This window comes from Lytechinus variegatus, chromosome 7 (assembly GCF_018143015.1).
Source record: "Lytechinus variegatus isolate NC3 chromosome 7, Lvar_3.0, whole genome shotgun sequence".
Taxonomy (NCBI): domain Eukaryota; kingdom Metazoa; phylum Echinodermata; class Echinoidea; order Temnopleuroida; family Toxopneustidae; genus Lytechinus; species Lytechinus variegatus.
This window is the reverse complement of record NC_054746.1, coordinates 33,637,547-33,653,806: the sequence shown is the minus strand read 5'-3', so window position 1 is coordinate 33,653,806 and position 16,260 is coordinate 33,637,547. Positions and strand designations below refer to the sequence as shown.

General features: G+C 38.3%; 1 long non-coding RNA gene across 1 annotated transcript in view; it reads right to left on the bottom strand.

Annotated features, from left to right (window-relative positions):
* Positions 1-9,481: 9,481 nt before the first annotated feature.
* Positions 9,482-16,260, bottom strand: part of LOC121419075 — a 36,989-nt gene continuing 30,210 nt past the window's right edge. Inside the window, exon 3 of the long non-coding RNA XR_005970549.1 lies at positions 9,482-13,920. This is a non-coding gene — a long non-coding RNA (uncharacterized LOC121419075). The remainder of the gene's footprint in view (positions 13,921-16,260) is intronic.

Here is a 16,260-nt window from a genome sequence, read left to right as displayed (position 1 = left end):
ATATGGACTCCCTTGCTTCATCAATACCCCCACTCGGAGGGTAGATGTGAGGTAGATACTTGTCAAGCAGCGCCTGAGCGCCTACTGAAAAGTCGACCGCGGGATAGGGGTTGTCCTCGTAAAGGGAGTCTCGCTCTATGGACTGAACCGGGGGGTTGTCCAGTAAGCGCCGGGGTGGCCCCGCGTGTCGGCTGGGACACGTGCTCTGAGATCGACGAAAATGCTGGAAAGCACACGCGATCTTGGGGCACCCGGTTAGTCGGTGCACTGGCTGGCGATTTAACAGAATCGCTCGAGGATTTCCCGGGTGTCTGGTGGTTATTGCCCACTTGTCTCGCTTGATGCACAGGGGCATCAGCGGGGTGAGTAGACGTCGAGGGTGGGGTGAACCCGCACTACTCGAAAGCAGAATGTAGCAGCATGAATAGCTGTAACATCTGACCACCGACACAAGGGTCTGAAGGAGGGACGCCCATGGCAACAGGGCTGGCCGACCTCACCTTCGACCTCTTCTTCTTCGCGGCCTCCGCCGGTGTGGCCGGGGCAGAAGAAGGCACAAGAGGCACGGGTGATTTCTTACGATTTGCCGCCCCTGGCAGGGCGGCCGTCAACAACGAAACTTCACCCGAATCTGACGGGGTCAGATTGTGGTCACAGTCTGATGTGTGACGCCTCTCGCGGTAGCAGAATGTAGCAGCATGAATAGCTGTAACATCTGACCACCGACACAAGGGTCTGAAGGAGGAACGCCCATGGCAACAGGGCTGGCCAACCTCTCCTTCGACCTCTTCTTCTTCTTCTCTTTCTGCGGGCTCCGCCGGCGTGGCCGGGGCAGAAGAAGGCATGAGAGGCACGGGTGATTTCTTACGATTTGCCGCCCCTGGCAGGGCGGCCGCCGACAATGAAAATTCACCCGAATCTGACGGGGTCAGATTGTGGTCACAGCCCGATGTGTGACGCCTCTCGCGGTAGCAGAATATAGCAGCATAACATGTATGACTGTAACATCTGGCCACCGATAAGAGGGTCTGAAGGAGGAATGCCCATGGCAACAGGGCTGGCCGACCTCTCCTTCGACCTCTTCTTCTTCTTCTTATTTTGCGGGCTCCGCCGGCGTGGCCGGAGCAGAAGAAGGCACAAGAGGCACGGGTGATCTCTTACGATTTGCCGCCCCTGGCAGGGCGGCTGCCAACAACGAAACTTCACCCGAATCTGACGGGGTCAGATTGTGGTCACGATCAGATTGTGGTTACAGTCTGTGTGACGCCTCTCGCGGTCAGGGGCTGGGCGATCTCTCCCGATGCTGTCAACGGAGGACGACTTATACGGCAGAGATCCTGACCTGTGCGGGGGGAGAGAACCGCACTCTCCCTCCGGACTTCTGGTGACCCGGTAGCCGGTGGGTCGCATAGCCCTATGGGTGCTGCGGCGGCAGGACCTAGTTTAGGCTTGGAAGCCTTGGCTACCACTTTTTCCTTTGTCCGAGACCGTGGCACCACAGTCTCGGCCTTCCTTCTCTTAGCATCCGACCGCAAATTCGGAATGCTGATCGACGCACCCTCATACTCACCGCCGCTGGGCGCTCACCGCGGCGTCCTTCCTGCTCGCCTGGAGGCGGCCGACTTCTGTAACTTGCAATCGGGACGGTCCCCGTGGAGGGCACCAGGTCCTCTGGGGCTGTGTTAGTCCCATTCAAAGATACCTCTCTCTACCCTGAAAAAGGAAAAACAAGAATTTTTCTTTTTTTTTTTTTTTTTTTTTTTTACAAAGATCTCGCTTAGATTAAAGGTGGAGACCGGAGTGGTCTTTCCCTCCTCCTAAAAGGAGTTTGTTTGAGCAAACAGAACAAAACAAGAGGGGAGGGGTAGGGAGGAAGAAGAAACTAAGAATAGTTTAGGTATCTGCCTGTAAGAAATTAAAAGGGAGGTCGGAGACTTTGAAAAAAGAAACTCCTACAAGGTTCCCCTACTATATTCTCTTTTTTGTGCCCGAAGGAAAAATTCGAAACAAAAATTCAAAATTGAATGCAAGTTCAGAAGAGAACGAACTTTCCACCTGCGAAGAAACAAAAACAAGTATTTCAGAGCAGGAAGAAAAGGGATTGAGAGACAAATAATTCCAGATAAGAGAAATTTTACGATAATTTCCAAGAGGAAAAAAAAAAAAAGTAACCTCCTGTGGAAAGGTAAAGAAGTTCAGAACAGGAGGAAGGAGGAACGTCTCTAGTAACGATTCCAAGAGGAAGAACGACACAGTAAATCCTCAAAGGGAATCGTAGAGCCCGCCTGTCGAAATAAAAAATATATAAGACTAGGAGGGAAGAGGGAATTGAACGAAGAAAACAATTCCGGGACAGGTCAAAAAAAATTCTAACAGGAAGGAGACCCCACCTGTAAAGAACAAAAATTTTTTTTTTTTTTTTTAGGGGGATTGAATAACCAAACAATCATCAGGTATAATTGCGTAAGCCGAATTAAACAATCCCCGAAGCGTCTGTGAATAAAATATTAATCAAGAATTTTATTCAGAACAGAAAGGAAAAGGAATTGAGCTTTAGGATGCGCCTGTGAATAAAATATCAATCAAGAAATTTATTCAGAACAGAAGGAAAAGGAATTGAGCTTTAAGATCCGCCTGTGAATAAAATATCAATCAAGAAATTTATTCAGAACAGAAGGAAAAACGAATTGAGCTTTAAGATCCCCCTGTGAATAAAATATCAATTAAGAAATTTATTCAGAACTGAAAGGAAAGAGAATTGCAGAATTAATCAATCAATAATCAATCGAAAATCTTAATAAATCAATTCCAGAAAGCAAGGAAGGAACAGAGTTGAAGATCCCAACCTGCAAAAAGAAATAACAATAACACCCTCGACAACAAAGTGTAGAGGCTGTCTAGGATTTAATTCAAAAACGGCACCAAAAGCCACCACGCTTTGAACGTGAAGAACAATAACCATGACAGGTGGTGAAGGCTTGCTGCCACGTAGGCAGGCCAAGCCCGGTGCCTCGCGAACGCGCTAGCGATGCGGCGCGACGAGAACTCAAACGTTAGAAAAACAATTTAAGTGTCACCAAAAACACGTCTAAAAAGTCACGCCAAGTGTAAATTCTGAACACAATCTTACACACAAATGGAAAGATTGAAATTAAAAGGGAGAATGCACCACAGATAAGCGAAAATAATATACCAAAGCTCAAAAAGATTTGAGCTCTTAGGAGACTTATCTGAGCACGTCTTGACAGGTGGCTTGCCGAAAGCAAAAGAGGAAGATGGACGCTAATTGCGCGGTGATCATGGGTAGTAAGCCTGAACGGGAGAGGGCGCGCTCGCGCTTTTTAAATCCTTGGGAGTTCTATTCGGGTATGGCAGTCCAGAGGGCTGAACTAGCAAATCAAGTAGATGTATGGAGTTATTGAAGTAAATTATGTATTTTGTTCATTCTCATAATCTTATGTTGTTAATCTTATGCTTAGTGTGTATTAAAAATAAACAGCCTTAAAAAAACCTTTATACAATATTTCCTTTAGTGTGAATAGGTTAATGGTCCTAGATTGGATTACCAACCTACTGGAGGAGAAGGGGTAAAGAATGGAAGACATCTGAAGATGGAAATTGGACTTGATGGATGGACATCATGGATGGATGGGCAAGCAAGCATCATGAAGGTCATGGGATACTAACTAAGAATAGTCTGCAAACATTATACTAGGTAGATGTAATAGCTTGTAACCAACCACAAATATATCAGTTTTTTTAAAAGCAGTTTGAAATGTTTTTGTGTTTGCTGGGTTTAATTCTTTAACAGTATTAGAATGCAGTCGAAAGGTGCTTTCAATTGTGCCTTCCATATCAGAGGAGGTTGCTAAAAATGGGTTGATTTTGTTAAAAACTATTGGATCAAATATTAAATGATATTATATAGTGAGAAAAATAAGTCATTTGTAGGTGTAGAAAAGTTACCTCTATACAAACTTTTTTTAAGTTGGAGTATTCCTTGAGAATCAGTTCTCTAATGAATTCATTCATTTTTATTCAAACAGTTCATTCCACCACATTTTTTGGGTTAATAAACTGAACCTATGCTTTGGGATTTTAAACAAATATACATATAGGTAAATGTAAATTGATTCTTTATCCAGTTAGACCTCTTGCAACTTTAACAAGCCATCCCATTATTTGATATTACCATAAATGTCTTTTCTTCAAGTCTGACCTGCAAGACTACTTCACAGCCCCAGCAGTTTCTGGTCTAGCAACAATGCAAGCATGGCCAACGATCAAGTTCTCCCCGGGATCTCTCCACCGAATCTGTTTGTGGTTCTAACTACATGATGTCATCTCACACTCAAAGTTTGAGATTACGAGTCTCCTCTGCATTTCTTTGCAGGCAGGGAGTCATTAAAAGGGAAGTTCACCCTGACAAAAAGTTTATTGTAAAAATAGCAGAAAAAATAATAAAAAATATTGCCGAAGGTTTGAGAAAAAATCATCAAATAATCAAAAAGTTATTAGAATTTCAATTATATGATTTGTGACGTCATATGCGAGCAGCATTCCTACATAGCGAATGGTAAAAAAATCAATGAAATGTCATTTTCTCAGAAAATTGAAAATGGTTTTCACTGTAACTTTTGTATATCAATAGACAAATCATTTCACACCCGATCATGAAAAGAAAACAAAATGAAGTCATCAGGAACCATACAAAATTTGAAATTCATACATTTTATATTACATAACACATGGGGCAGCTGCTCGTTTATGACGTCACAAATCCAAAAGTTTGTACTGTAATAACTTTCTTACTCTTTAACGGATTTTCCTCAAACCTTCACCAATATTTTTTACTATTTTTTCTGCTATTTTTACAACAAAGTTTTCTTCAGGGTGAACTTCCCCTTTAAAAAGAGTAGACTTAGCTGTTAGACTAGATTATTGGGGCCACAAAAAGCATTCACAAGATCTTTTATCAGGAAAAGAGAAGAGAACACAGCAGTCTTCAGGACTGGATGTGTGGTGCCAATTTTCAAGGCATCCAAAAGGTAGAAGGACGGTTTTGCAATTAGAGGAAGTGACTTGTATGTGACTTGTGACATTGTGACATTCTTGTTGAGTGGGTAAGTTACAAGCGGAATAGCATGTGACATAACGATTGACTTGTGAACCCTACTAAGTGGTCTCAATCAAAATTTTCCTGCCAAAGCAAGTTACAGATGTCATCAAGTAACATAGATCTGACGCTATTAAAAGACAGTCAGCCAAAGATTGTGAATCAACATGGAACAAGTTAAAGAGCTGACCCTAAATGTCTTTACACACACAAGTCTATGCTTCAAGGGATTTTAAAAATAATTTAAAATATAGACGTATTCAAGCAGGGTGGATGGGAACCGTCCAAAAAACTCTGCCCAACAAAATCCATCAACTGCCTGTGCCCTGTCCCGTCCAATATGAAATCCTGGATCCACCCCACCCCCCTGTATTAATTCAAGCCGTTGAGGAGTTTATTCTTTGAAGGAACTTTAAATTTAGACAATAATGAAGCAAAGATGAGTTGCAATGGTAGGTAAAGGGCCATATCCCTCCTGCAACAGCCCTTTCAAAGAAGATGGCAATAAAAGGAAGATGAGCGCAGCTGTCCATCTAATTACGTGTTTGCTTTGCAAGTGTTGAACTATCATGTCCGATTCCTGTCCCACCCATGTAGTCATCACCTATGTAGCCAAGATGTCGCTAAGTTCAGCCATAATTTTCCCCAGACAGGTCATTCACATCAAGAATCATAAAAAATCCTAAAATAGACATATCAAATTAAATTCAAAAGAAACTCATCAATATGGGAGAGGATGACAAACTTAAAACAAATGTGTCATAAAAATTCAATATCATAACTTTAGATGTCATCAGACAATTTGTCAACTTAAATGGTCTTTGCAAAAAGAGACAGCAATAGAAGCATACTTGAGCATTGGAGGCCTCTATTTTTCACCGCCTGCTTGAAATGAGTAAGCCTATACAACTTTATCGTGTTGTGTAACAGACATAACGTCATTTCTGTTACATAACACAATAAGCACACTTTCTCTACAATTGTCTTGTAAAATTAATTAAATTTAATGTTAACTGTGTCTGATAAACTCTATGAGAACTAATTTAATACCATAGACTATTATGTGTGATGCTTTTAAACTGCTGTAAAGTGTCATGTCCATGAAATTGCCCACAACAGACTGAATAGCGTATACAACAGGGACCTGGTACTGGCAGTCATTTCTCCTTTATGTTTTCCATTTTCAAGGCATAAATAGGTGGTTTCAGACCGCCTCGAAGTTCGTCAGTTCCAGGTATTCTCTGATCGGGAAATTTACCCCGATCAGAAAATACCAGGTATTTTGGTAATGTGAAAGCAAACTACGCGTAATTTCCCCGAAAGAAAATACCCGCTAAATAGTAGGTACTTGGTGAAATTACGAGAACTTTCATGGGGATTTTTCCAAGGTCGCAGGTATTTTGGCGATGTGAAAGCAAATTACGGGAACTTTATCCCAGCGGGTCGTTGGGCGCGGAAGCCGCGGGTGGCTGCTGGGCTAGTGATTTTGAATTTCGCGCCTTGCCTGCTTATCAGACCATACTGCGCATGCTCGTAACTTCGGGAACTTATCCCGAAAGGGTATGTTTCAGGGCGGTGTGAATGCAGGAATAATTAATGGGTATTTTTCAGCCTAAAAAAGTTCTCGTAATTTAACGGGGATTCTTGTGATCGAGGCGTTTTGAAACCACCTACTATGCAGTTTAACAATATATGAAAAGTTATCACTCATCATCCCAACATTGTTTTTTCTGTCTAAAAGACTAGAAATAATCATAAGTTGAATAAATCATAATAAATCAAGTTTGTGAGAGTGAACTGGGGATACCAGAGACTCTATACAGTTAGTGGATGAGCAGACAGAAAAGTAATTAGAGACAGATGGTGAAGGGTATTTTTGGATCTAGTTCTGGGTCATGAGGAGTTATGCCAATAACATTTGGGACCCGCCTAGCTACTGATTCAAGAACCTCTGAATGACAGCTACAGTAGATGTAATCTAAGTAAGCTTCATCTCATTAAAGATAAACAAACTTGATCAACAAAAATACATGTATACCAATTTGAAGAAACACTAAATTTCAAAGGAACATTACTGAGATGTAGAGTAAGAAAGTATTGGAAAGTCGAGATCAATCATGCTTATCAATAGCCTAACGTCGCTTTTAAGTTATAACTCAAAATCATATTCTGCATCACTCGTAAAATATGATCACTTCTCTTTTACATAGACCCAATCCACTTCTAAAATTTCATAGAGAAGCAAATATATTTTTCAAAAAATCTTTTGAAATCATCTGTACTGACTGCACAGAAATGTTGTTAGCACTAACAGAGGCCCTGTTACAACCGGTAATGTGGTGGCGATGCCTAATGTTACAACAATGCATTGCTTAACACTGAAATAAATGTTTTGACTTTCCGAAAGATGTGACTGAGCTTACTGAGCTCTGTTAGGCTAACAACGTTTCTGTGCGGTTGGCACTGTCAAACTACTGTTTTGTTCATGTTCTGAATGTGTTTTTTAAACACACTGCTTCTACTCATGTTAAAGGGGGCATGTCCTCAATAGTTCTCTCATCACCTGACAGATCACATGACCTTGGTGCTCCTGATCAGACTGGATAAACACCATCTGGTTATACTTGGCATTGACTCTAGACTCATGACAGAAACATAACCCTAACCTTCCACTCATAGGCTACCCTTGCTAATTTATTGCTTCCATATTTAAAGGGGTCCCATGTATCCAAACCAGTTTTTAAAAAAAAAGAAAAGTGGGGCTCATAAAGTTGATGAAATGAATTGTAAAATAATATGTAATATCTTGTTCAGGGGTAAATACTAGTTTGTGCAAAGGAGTTATTTTATGGCCTAAACACCTACAACGCTTTTCTTGTAGACATTTTCAAGTTGTGCCTACATGACTGATCCAACGCTGCAATCCCACCATAAACTAGGTTTAAAGATAAATTCCAGTTCTGGTAACGATCTCAAAATGACTTTTTACAAAATCTAATATAATGACCACCCAAGTGTCTGTTTGTATGAATAAAAAATATGTTCCAAAGGATTCTGGAAGAAAATGTGTAATTGCTGAGAAATAAGCAACATAAGCGCGGACTCGGTCACTTCCGTCGGGTCTTTATTCCAGCAATAATAATACACTGTCCCACGTGTGCCTATCTGTGTTGGTGATCTTCAGTGTGAACATTTTTCGGCGTAGATTTCAAGATTTCACAAAGTTCAGTTTATGTAACTACCAGATCTAGATCCTCGATGATATAGGCCTACTGACAAGCCTGGTTTTACAGACTTTCTCATGATGTCAGTGTTTACTGCAACTACTGGCATTTCTCTTTAAATTAATATTGATGGAAGAGTTGTCCTTGTATAAACATGGCATGTAATATACGCAACACATTCAATCAATGAATACAGTTACCCCTCTATATTCAAACTAAATCTTTTATGACCAGGCTAGTGACTGACCCCAAAGTACAAAATAATTGTGTGAAAATTCTCATTAAGTATTGGTAGAGCATATCAGTTCAATAAAAATATGAAGTGGTTCAACACAAAGCAGGCATAGGACAAATCAACCAGTACTTTAGTGTGATTTAGTATTTAACACAAAGCAGTACATTCTGTTTTTTAAGATGAAGTATTTTTCTGATAACCTTCCTCTACATCAGACAGTGATGCGCTGTCACTGATGCTGGACAGGGCTCCATACTAAAGACAGTACAACTCAATGCATGTACATAATCTGTCAGTCGTTCTATTGCCTTATTGAACATTTAAATCCACCTATCATAAACTTGGCTATAATATCGCTTTGCTCTCACAGTACACAATTGAGGCATGCTTTATGCAATGCCATTGACATGAGGCGGTTTCAGACCGCCTCGAAGTTCGCCAGTTCCAGGTATTCTCTGATCGGGAAATTTACCCCGATCAGAAAATACCAGGTATTTTGGTAATGTGAAAGCAAACTACGCGTAATTTCCCCGAAAGAAAATACCCGCTAAATAGTAGGTACTAGGCGAAATTACGAGAACTTTCGTGGGGATTTTTCCAAGGTCGCAGGTATTTTGGCGATGTGAAAGCAAATTACGGGAACTTTTATCCCAGCGTGTCGTTGGGCGCGGCGGCGTGGGTGGCTGCTGGGCTAGTGATTTTGAATCTCCCGCCTTGCCTGCTTATCAGACCACACTGCGCATGCTCGTAACTTCAGGAACTTATCCCGAAGGATGTGTTTCGGGGCGGTGTGAATGCAGGAATAATTAACGGGTATTTTTCAGCCTTAAAAAGTTCTCGTAATTTAACGGGGATTCTTGTGATCGAGGCGGTTTGAAACCACCTATGGACATAATTATGGATTTTATGAGATCATTAAAGGAATGGTGACCCACTATAGATCCATTTCCATGCCTCATATCCCTATTACAGATTATCCCCAATCCTATTCAAAACAGGGCTATTAAATAAGCAATCACTAAAACTCTGACCCTCATTACCCTACTTTGCGCTGAAAATCACCCTTTATAGAATATAATGTTAGTTGTATTGGAGATCCAATATCTTCCAACTACTTGTCAAGATAGCAGACAAATTGAGTAATATCCAAAAGTCCACTCTAAAATAAAGTTGATTTGGATGAACAGAGAAAATTTTTAAAGTGTAACACTGAACAAAACATCAGTAATGGAATTTGATGTTCATAGTGCAATGCCACAGCTCGGGGGGGGGGGGGGGGACAAGGGGTATTTGACTGCAGAGTCTGTGAACGATTTGAGAATCCTGTTTATTAATAATTACTATGAGGTTGGGTATTTCTGTAGTGTAAACTGGGACGTCCTTAAAACAGTTCTGGTCCTCGACATTTCATTGATTCATTTTTCAAAAAACTAGATCACCTATGTAGTCCGCACCAATTAACTAGGGTATTATATATGTTTCTTAAAGACATTAATTTCTACAAAGATTTTCAAAAATTGCTGTATTTTCAAAGTTTGATTATCATCACCCCCAGTATGAAAACCTTAAAAATGCATAGAAGCTAAACATGCATGGCCAAGTTTTATGATTCTCAAAGCCATAGATCTATGTCAAGGAAACCTAAACAAAACCAAAGCACATCTATCCTTATTTCTTTTATAAACAATTCACTAAATGGACGATTGTCAGCCTTTCAGTGACTGTATGCTATCATAAAATTTCGTCAAACTATCTGTCTTACTATATTAACATGAAAAGTGGATTCGTCAAAAACCACAAGTAGGCCTAAACTCTCTTGTCTCATTAAAGTCACTTAGGTATGTATCTTAAAAGTTTGTTCATTTTGTTGATGAGCAATTACTTTCAAACTTCTAGAATATTATTCAAATGCCAATTTCTATCCATTTTTTACTTAGCAAAGAAAGACAGACAGAGAGAGATAGGAAAATAAAGTTAGTTATTTTTTTAAAAGGAAATGGGTGCAAAATGTGTAGCTGGAAGATATTTCATCCAGATGGTCATTTAAAAACACTACGAAGAATAAAACTGTTTATTTCTCCCTTTCCATTCCTGTAAACTGTGAAAGATATCAGAAAACGTGTGAACTTTGAAGCTTTTCCTTGTGTCAACAAGGGCATATTCTACTTCTAAAGACTTTTACCAAAGTTCTTTCTCCATTCAAATTTTATAAAATTTAAAAATCTTGCTTAATTTTTTTACTTTAGGTTTCTTCGTTTATCACACCTAGCAGACAAATGTCTAATGGAATGGCATTAATTTCCTTATTCATGATCTGGTGAGGACTAGTTATTTGTAATATTAGTTTTTTATACATTTTGTGGTGCAAAGTATTTACATGTAAATTTCTTTATCACTTCATATTTCCTTTCTCTTAACCGCTTAGAGGCAATTTGCAATTTGCGGTATATAAAATGATTATTATTATCATCATTAATCTAATAATAACTTCCTACATTCAGTGAAAAAAAACGGACCATATTATGATATTACATCATTTACACTCCAGACCCATGTGCAATTTTAGACTTCTAATATTTTATTTGGTTCATTAATCTAATATTCATTTTTCTAAGAACTAAACATGCAGGAATGCAAAATTACATTAATAATTCAATCAATATGAGAGGAACAGTAGCAGTAAGCATGTACAGTGTAGCTGTTCTTAAAAACAGAGAGTCTAATGCATGTTAGGCCCCGTTGTCATCATTTCAATTTACAGCTTTTTGTAGGTGCTAATCCCCAAGCAGTAGTCATACAAACACGTCACTGCACTTTACGTGTGAACAGTACAAATGAGTCGACACATCGTTATAATGAGATTCTCTTAGTATGTGGACCAATGCTAACTCATACACACGTGGAGGGATGGTCGCGGGGAAGCACGGTCATACCCAAGATGACTCATTGATTGGTGCTGCCAAGCTTAAATCCTTCTATTTAAAGGTGGATATCATTACTAGGGCAGATCATAAAAATATGATATGATATGATTTTCTTCTTGGAGACTGGAAATTATTCTAGTGGAAATCATGTGAAGATATTATCTGAAGGTGAATCATAGAATATGTTATTCAATGTGTTATCATATATGCATTAGCAAGAAAAAAGAATTATGAATGGTGTGACTCAGAGGCTTATGGGTACTGTACAGGTAGTGAATAGTGATACAATACATAATTGACCGAAATAAAGAAATGCAATATGATTATTATCATCACGATAATGTGTTTTTGAACTGTACATTGGTTTTGGCCTTCATCATCATCCAATTATTGGCCCCTTTATCATTTCAAAGGATGAATACATGAAGAAGAACCTTGTTGCCAAAACATTGGAGAGCGAAAGCGACTAAAATTGGAAAAGTGAAGTTTAACAAGTCATTACAGAGGAGCATTGTGAGGGTATTCAAAGGTAGTCCAAAAATATGAATACAGAGAAATGGCAGAGATGGAAAAGTGAAATTTAATAGGCAATCACCAATGAGTCATAATATGGTCTGGTTTTGTGGTTTCTATAATGAAGCATGATTTATGGTAATCAAAAGTGGAGTTGTATTGTGATCCGCTTCTCTCTTTTTTGTGTGAAATAGTAGAATTCTAGAGTAAATGGGTTTTGCTTTGCCAACTGTTGGAAATTCTACTGTAGTGGGAAGACATATCGAGTATCATAACTGTACATGTAGTACACTTATCTGAAATAATACAATGCATGGTAATTTTCATAAGTTAAAATCAGAATAGTAAGTAGTGGCATGAATGAACAATTAAAAAATTAAAATTATCATAATAGGCAAATTATTTTTAGACCCTCCTGTATTCATGTAACATATTTACATATAGGCCTATTTTTTTGGGGGGGGGTGGGAGAGGGGGTAAAGAAGATCCATAATATGTATGCCTTTTACTATTGCCAATGAAAAAAATAAACAAAATAAAGTACAATTTGATTCATAAAGATGTCAGAAATAAAAATGATTTAGAGGGCAAAAGATCAATGCTTTTTCATGTAATATATGATCATCAAACAACAATTTAAATACAATCATCAGTTTTGCATTTTTTTATAAATGACCTTAAATTTTGCTGCGTCAGTAAAAAGCAAGGACAGCTGCTTCAATAAGCAATAATGAATTTCTAACTCAAATGGGAAATAAATTGTAACCTTTGCAATATCAAAACTATCATTGGCCGGAAATGGACTTCGTTGAGTAGTATAGTCCAACTGAAGGTAGATATTGGAATGTCTCTATCTTCAATCAAGGTATGATGATCAAACACAGACAAATGCAACACTATCAGAACAAAACATTAAGTTTCCCAATACTGCTCCTCTGTAATAAAACTGGAATCAAACTTTGAACCATTCAAAGCCAAGATGTTCATCATCTCCTTGACTGCAATATTGGAAGATGGAACATGGGACGTTTTCACCTTGTCTCTAGTAAACCCCTTTTTATTGGTTCTGCAATGGACTCCTGAGATGTCTTCAGGGGCTTCTGAAGTGGAAATGATTGACTGATTGGATTGTGGGATAAAATGTGGCATGCTGGGAAGTGTAGTTTCATCGTCCCCCTCCGGCTACGGGATTTGCCCCCATATTGGATTACCTCTCCGATACAATCGTCACAATGGCGGTGCACTTTCAGACGACTTCGCCAAACGTTTCCGCAGAACTTGAATCGCAAGCTTTACCCTTCATATGGCTACTCCGGGGCTTACAAATAAAGAGAGAATGGGCTACTTTGTGTTGTAAAATTAGATACAAGCTCATGCATAGCGCCACACTGCATGATCAACGGAATAAACGCTTGTAACCTGATTTTGGCCAGCTCCAGGGTGTAATTGTAGAATGGCATTATCAACACAACCAAATTACCCATTTTGGATTTCCTTCCCTGTGCATGTACTGTCAAGGTATTTCTGTGAGTCATTATAAACACAAACCCAATTTTTTTTTTCACCAGACAAAATACTCTTGCTTCCAACATAATACAATTTTTACAAGAGCATCAGCCATGCTCTCCTACGCCCTGTAACATTTATACAAGCCATAGATCATATAAATTATCGACGTGATTGCAAAACTTGGCCAATGTGATCACTTGTGAAAATCAACCTATGATCAAGCCCCCAGATTTGTACTACATTCTCCTGCTGATTTATAAGACTCTAATATTATCCTTACTTTGAAGAGATAAGGTATTTAAAGCTTACCCTTTTCTTGCTACAGTAAATTTGCCATTTCTTTTCGGGTGACAGGCTGAACATGCGTTCCTTGTGCTGGGCAACGAGATCTAACTCTTCCTGTAGATGATGGAAAGGAGAAGAGGGAAAAGAAAAGGAAGGGGAGAATACAAAGAATATAGAACAAATATCAGTAGGGCATTCAGTCATGACGTTCTACGGTATACATCTTTATGATTTACCGTAGAATAATATATATTTTTAAGGACAATGTTCCAACCAAGACTTGACTAAAACGTTTCAAATTTGTTTTCATCTATATTTTGGGTCACATGGATACACAAGCATACTTTTTAGGTACCTGTAATATCAAAAACCTGATCTCTGACTAATCACATTAAAAAGTATGTATGTTATCTATTTTGCAGTTCTGTGACTTGATTTTACATATAAAATAATAATGTTTATAATGAAAATTCTTTGTAGACAACACAATTGGAGAACACACTGGCAAAGTTATGTAAATTTTATTCAGATACAATAAATAAAGTTCCCTTTTTCTACTGATTTAGAGTGCTTTTTTGTACTAAAACAGTCTTCCGGTGCTCAGCAAATGTGCCATTTACCAGGTAAAAATATCCTTTACCTTTACCGGCTGTAACCTTGACTTGGGGTAGAACTGTCACCATACCACATCCCATACAGGAGAGTGATAGGAAACCTGTACGGATGTGTGTCCTGGAATCTAAAGTTGACATGATTTTGGTTTGAATTTGACAGATGTCTGCATTTGATCTATCAAATGCCTTCATACTAACACTTTGAGTCCCTTATGAATGTTGTAATTGGCCATTAAACTATGAAGGGGGACCCCATGTCTGCACACCTAACAATCTAAGATTGTCATATTTTTTTGCATATGTCACAAAAATTTTAAGCTGATATTCTTATAAGTCTGTCAAAAATCTCATAAAAAATGAGAGAATAATATGATTTTCTTGAAAAAAAACCTTCGCAGTCACTTTACACACGATTCAGAGATTTTGATGAGAAAGACTCCATTTTGAGGCTGTCACATGAAATGCCATTTTTTTCAACACCAATTTGGGTCAGATATCTTAATGCATATCTTTCTATACATGTATTGTATAAAGTTTGTGGCTGTTGCATGTACATAAATTTTTGCATATTCGCATGAGATCTCCTCATAAATATCAAATGCACCATTACATCCCCTATCAATATTACTTTGATGAAAATGTTCGGTTTCCCGATATAAAAAAAAGCTACAAAAGCTACCTACAAAGGCTACAATGAAACAGTGAATTCTTGATAACATAACTGTCTTTTTTCTTTGATAAACTTTAAAAAATAGGGACAAAACATGTTCATGTACACAATGATTTCTGTTATTAAAAGGGAGAGAAGGTGGAATATAATTTTTTATGTAAGAAATTACATAACTAGACTGACATTCATTTTGAAGCAAGTTATCTATGTCACAGCTAAAGGAGCATATCCCTGGTAATAGTATGGCAAAAAGGTTGTAGTAAAAACTAATTATCGCGTAGTAGCCCCACAAGCTGATGTAGGTCTGCAGTATCTAATTATAAACAGGATAGCAGTTGTCTTGATTACATAATGTCGATACCGAATCTCTACCTATTATGTAAGAAGTAACGTTCAAGTGCATTCTTTCCTAATAATGTGGAATTGCATTTTGGTCACTTTATTTGTCAATAATGAAGAAAAGCTAGATTCAAGAGCATGTATCCATGAACACTTGCACAGTTTTATACATGTGTATATTTTTAGAAATTTGTTTACTATGAAAGAAAGGTAGGCCTATATTATTCATAAGACAAATATAGATAAAATTTAATTAATCTTAATTTCAGACCCTTTATGGTAAATAAATGTAGTATAGACCAATTTAGTATTCTACTCTTATTTTTATATGTAAAAACAGTGATTATCCATTCACCATTAAATAAAAACTTGGTTCTTTTCTTTTCACATGAAAATTCATTGAATTTACCTTTGTAAATCAGAATTAACATTTTTGCTATGAAAAAAAGAAATTTAGATAAAGTTTAAAATGAAATAGCTTGTCAGCAACGGAAAAGACATTTTGTCCCTATAGATTTCCCGATGTCTGAACTAGAAATGAAATAAAGTGACTGCAAAACTATCACTTGCTTGAGATTACTTGCTTGTCAAGCAATTGGCTAGATCACTCTGTCGATGTTGAAAAAAAATGAAGCTCTGAGCATGAATTTCCATTCTCACATATACCCCTTTCATAAACCCAATTATGCGGCTAATAGCAGCATAATTTGGTCGTAAAATTGGAGGAGGACCAGAGTTATCCGCATTATTTTGATGCTGCAATTATCCGCATAATAGCAGCATCGGGACCAGATTTTGACTTTATGAACGCATTTCCAAATAATGCGGATA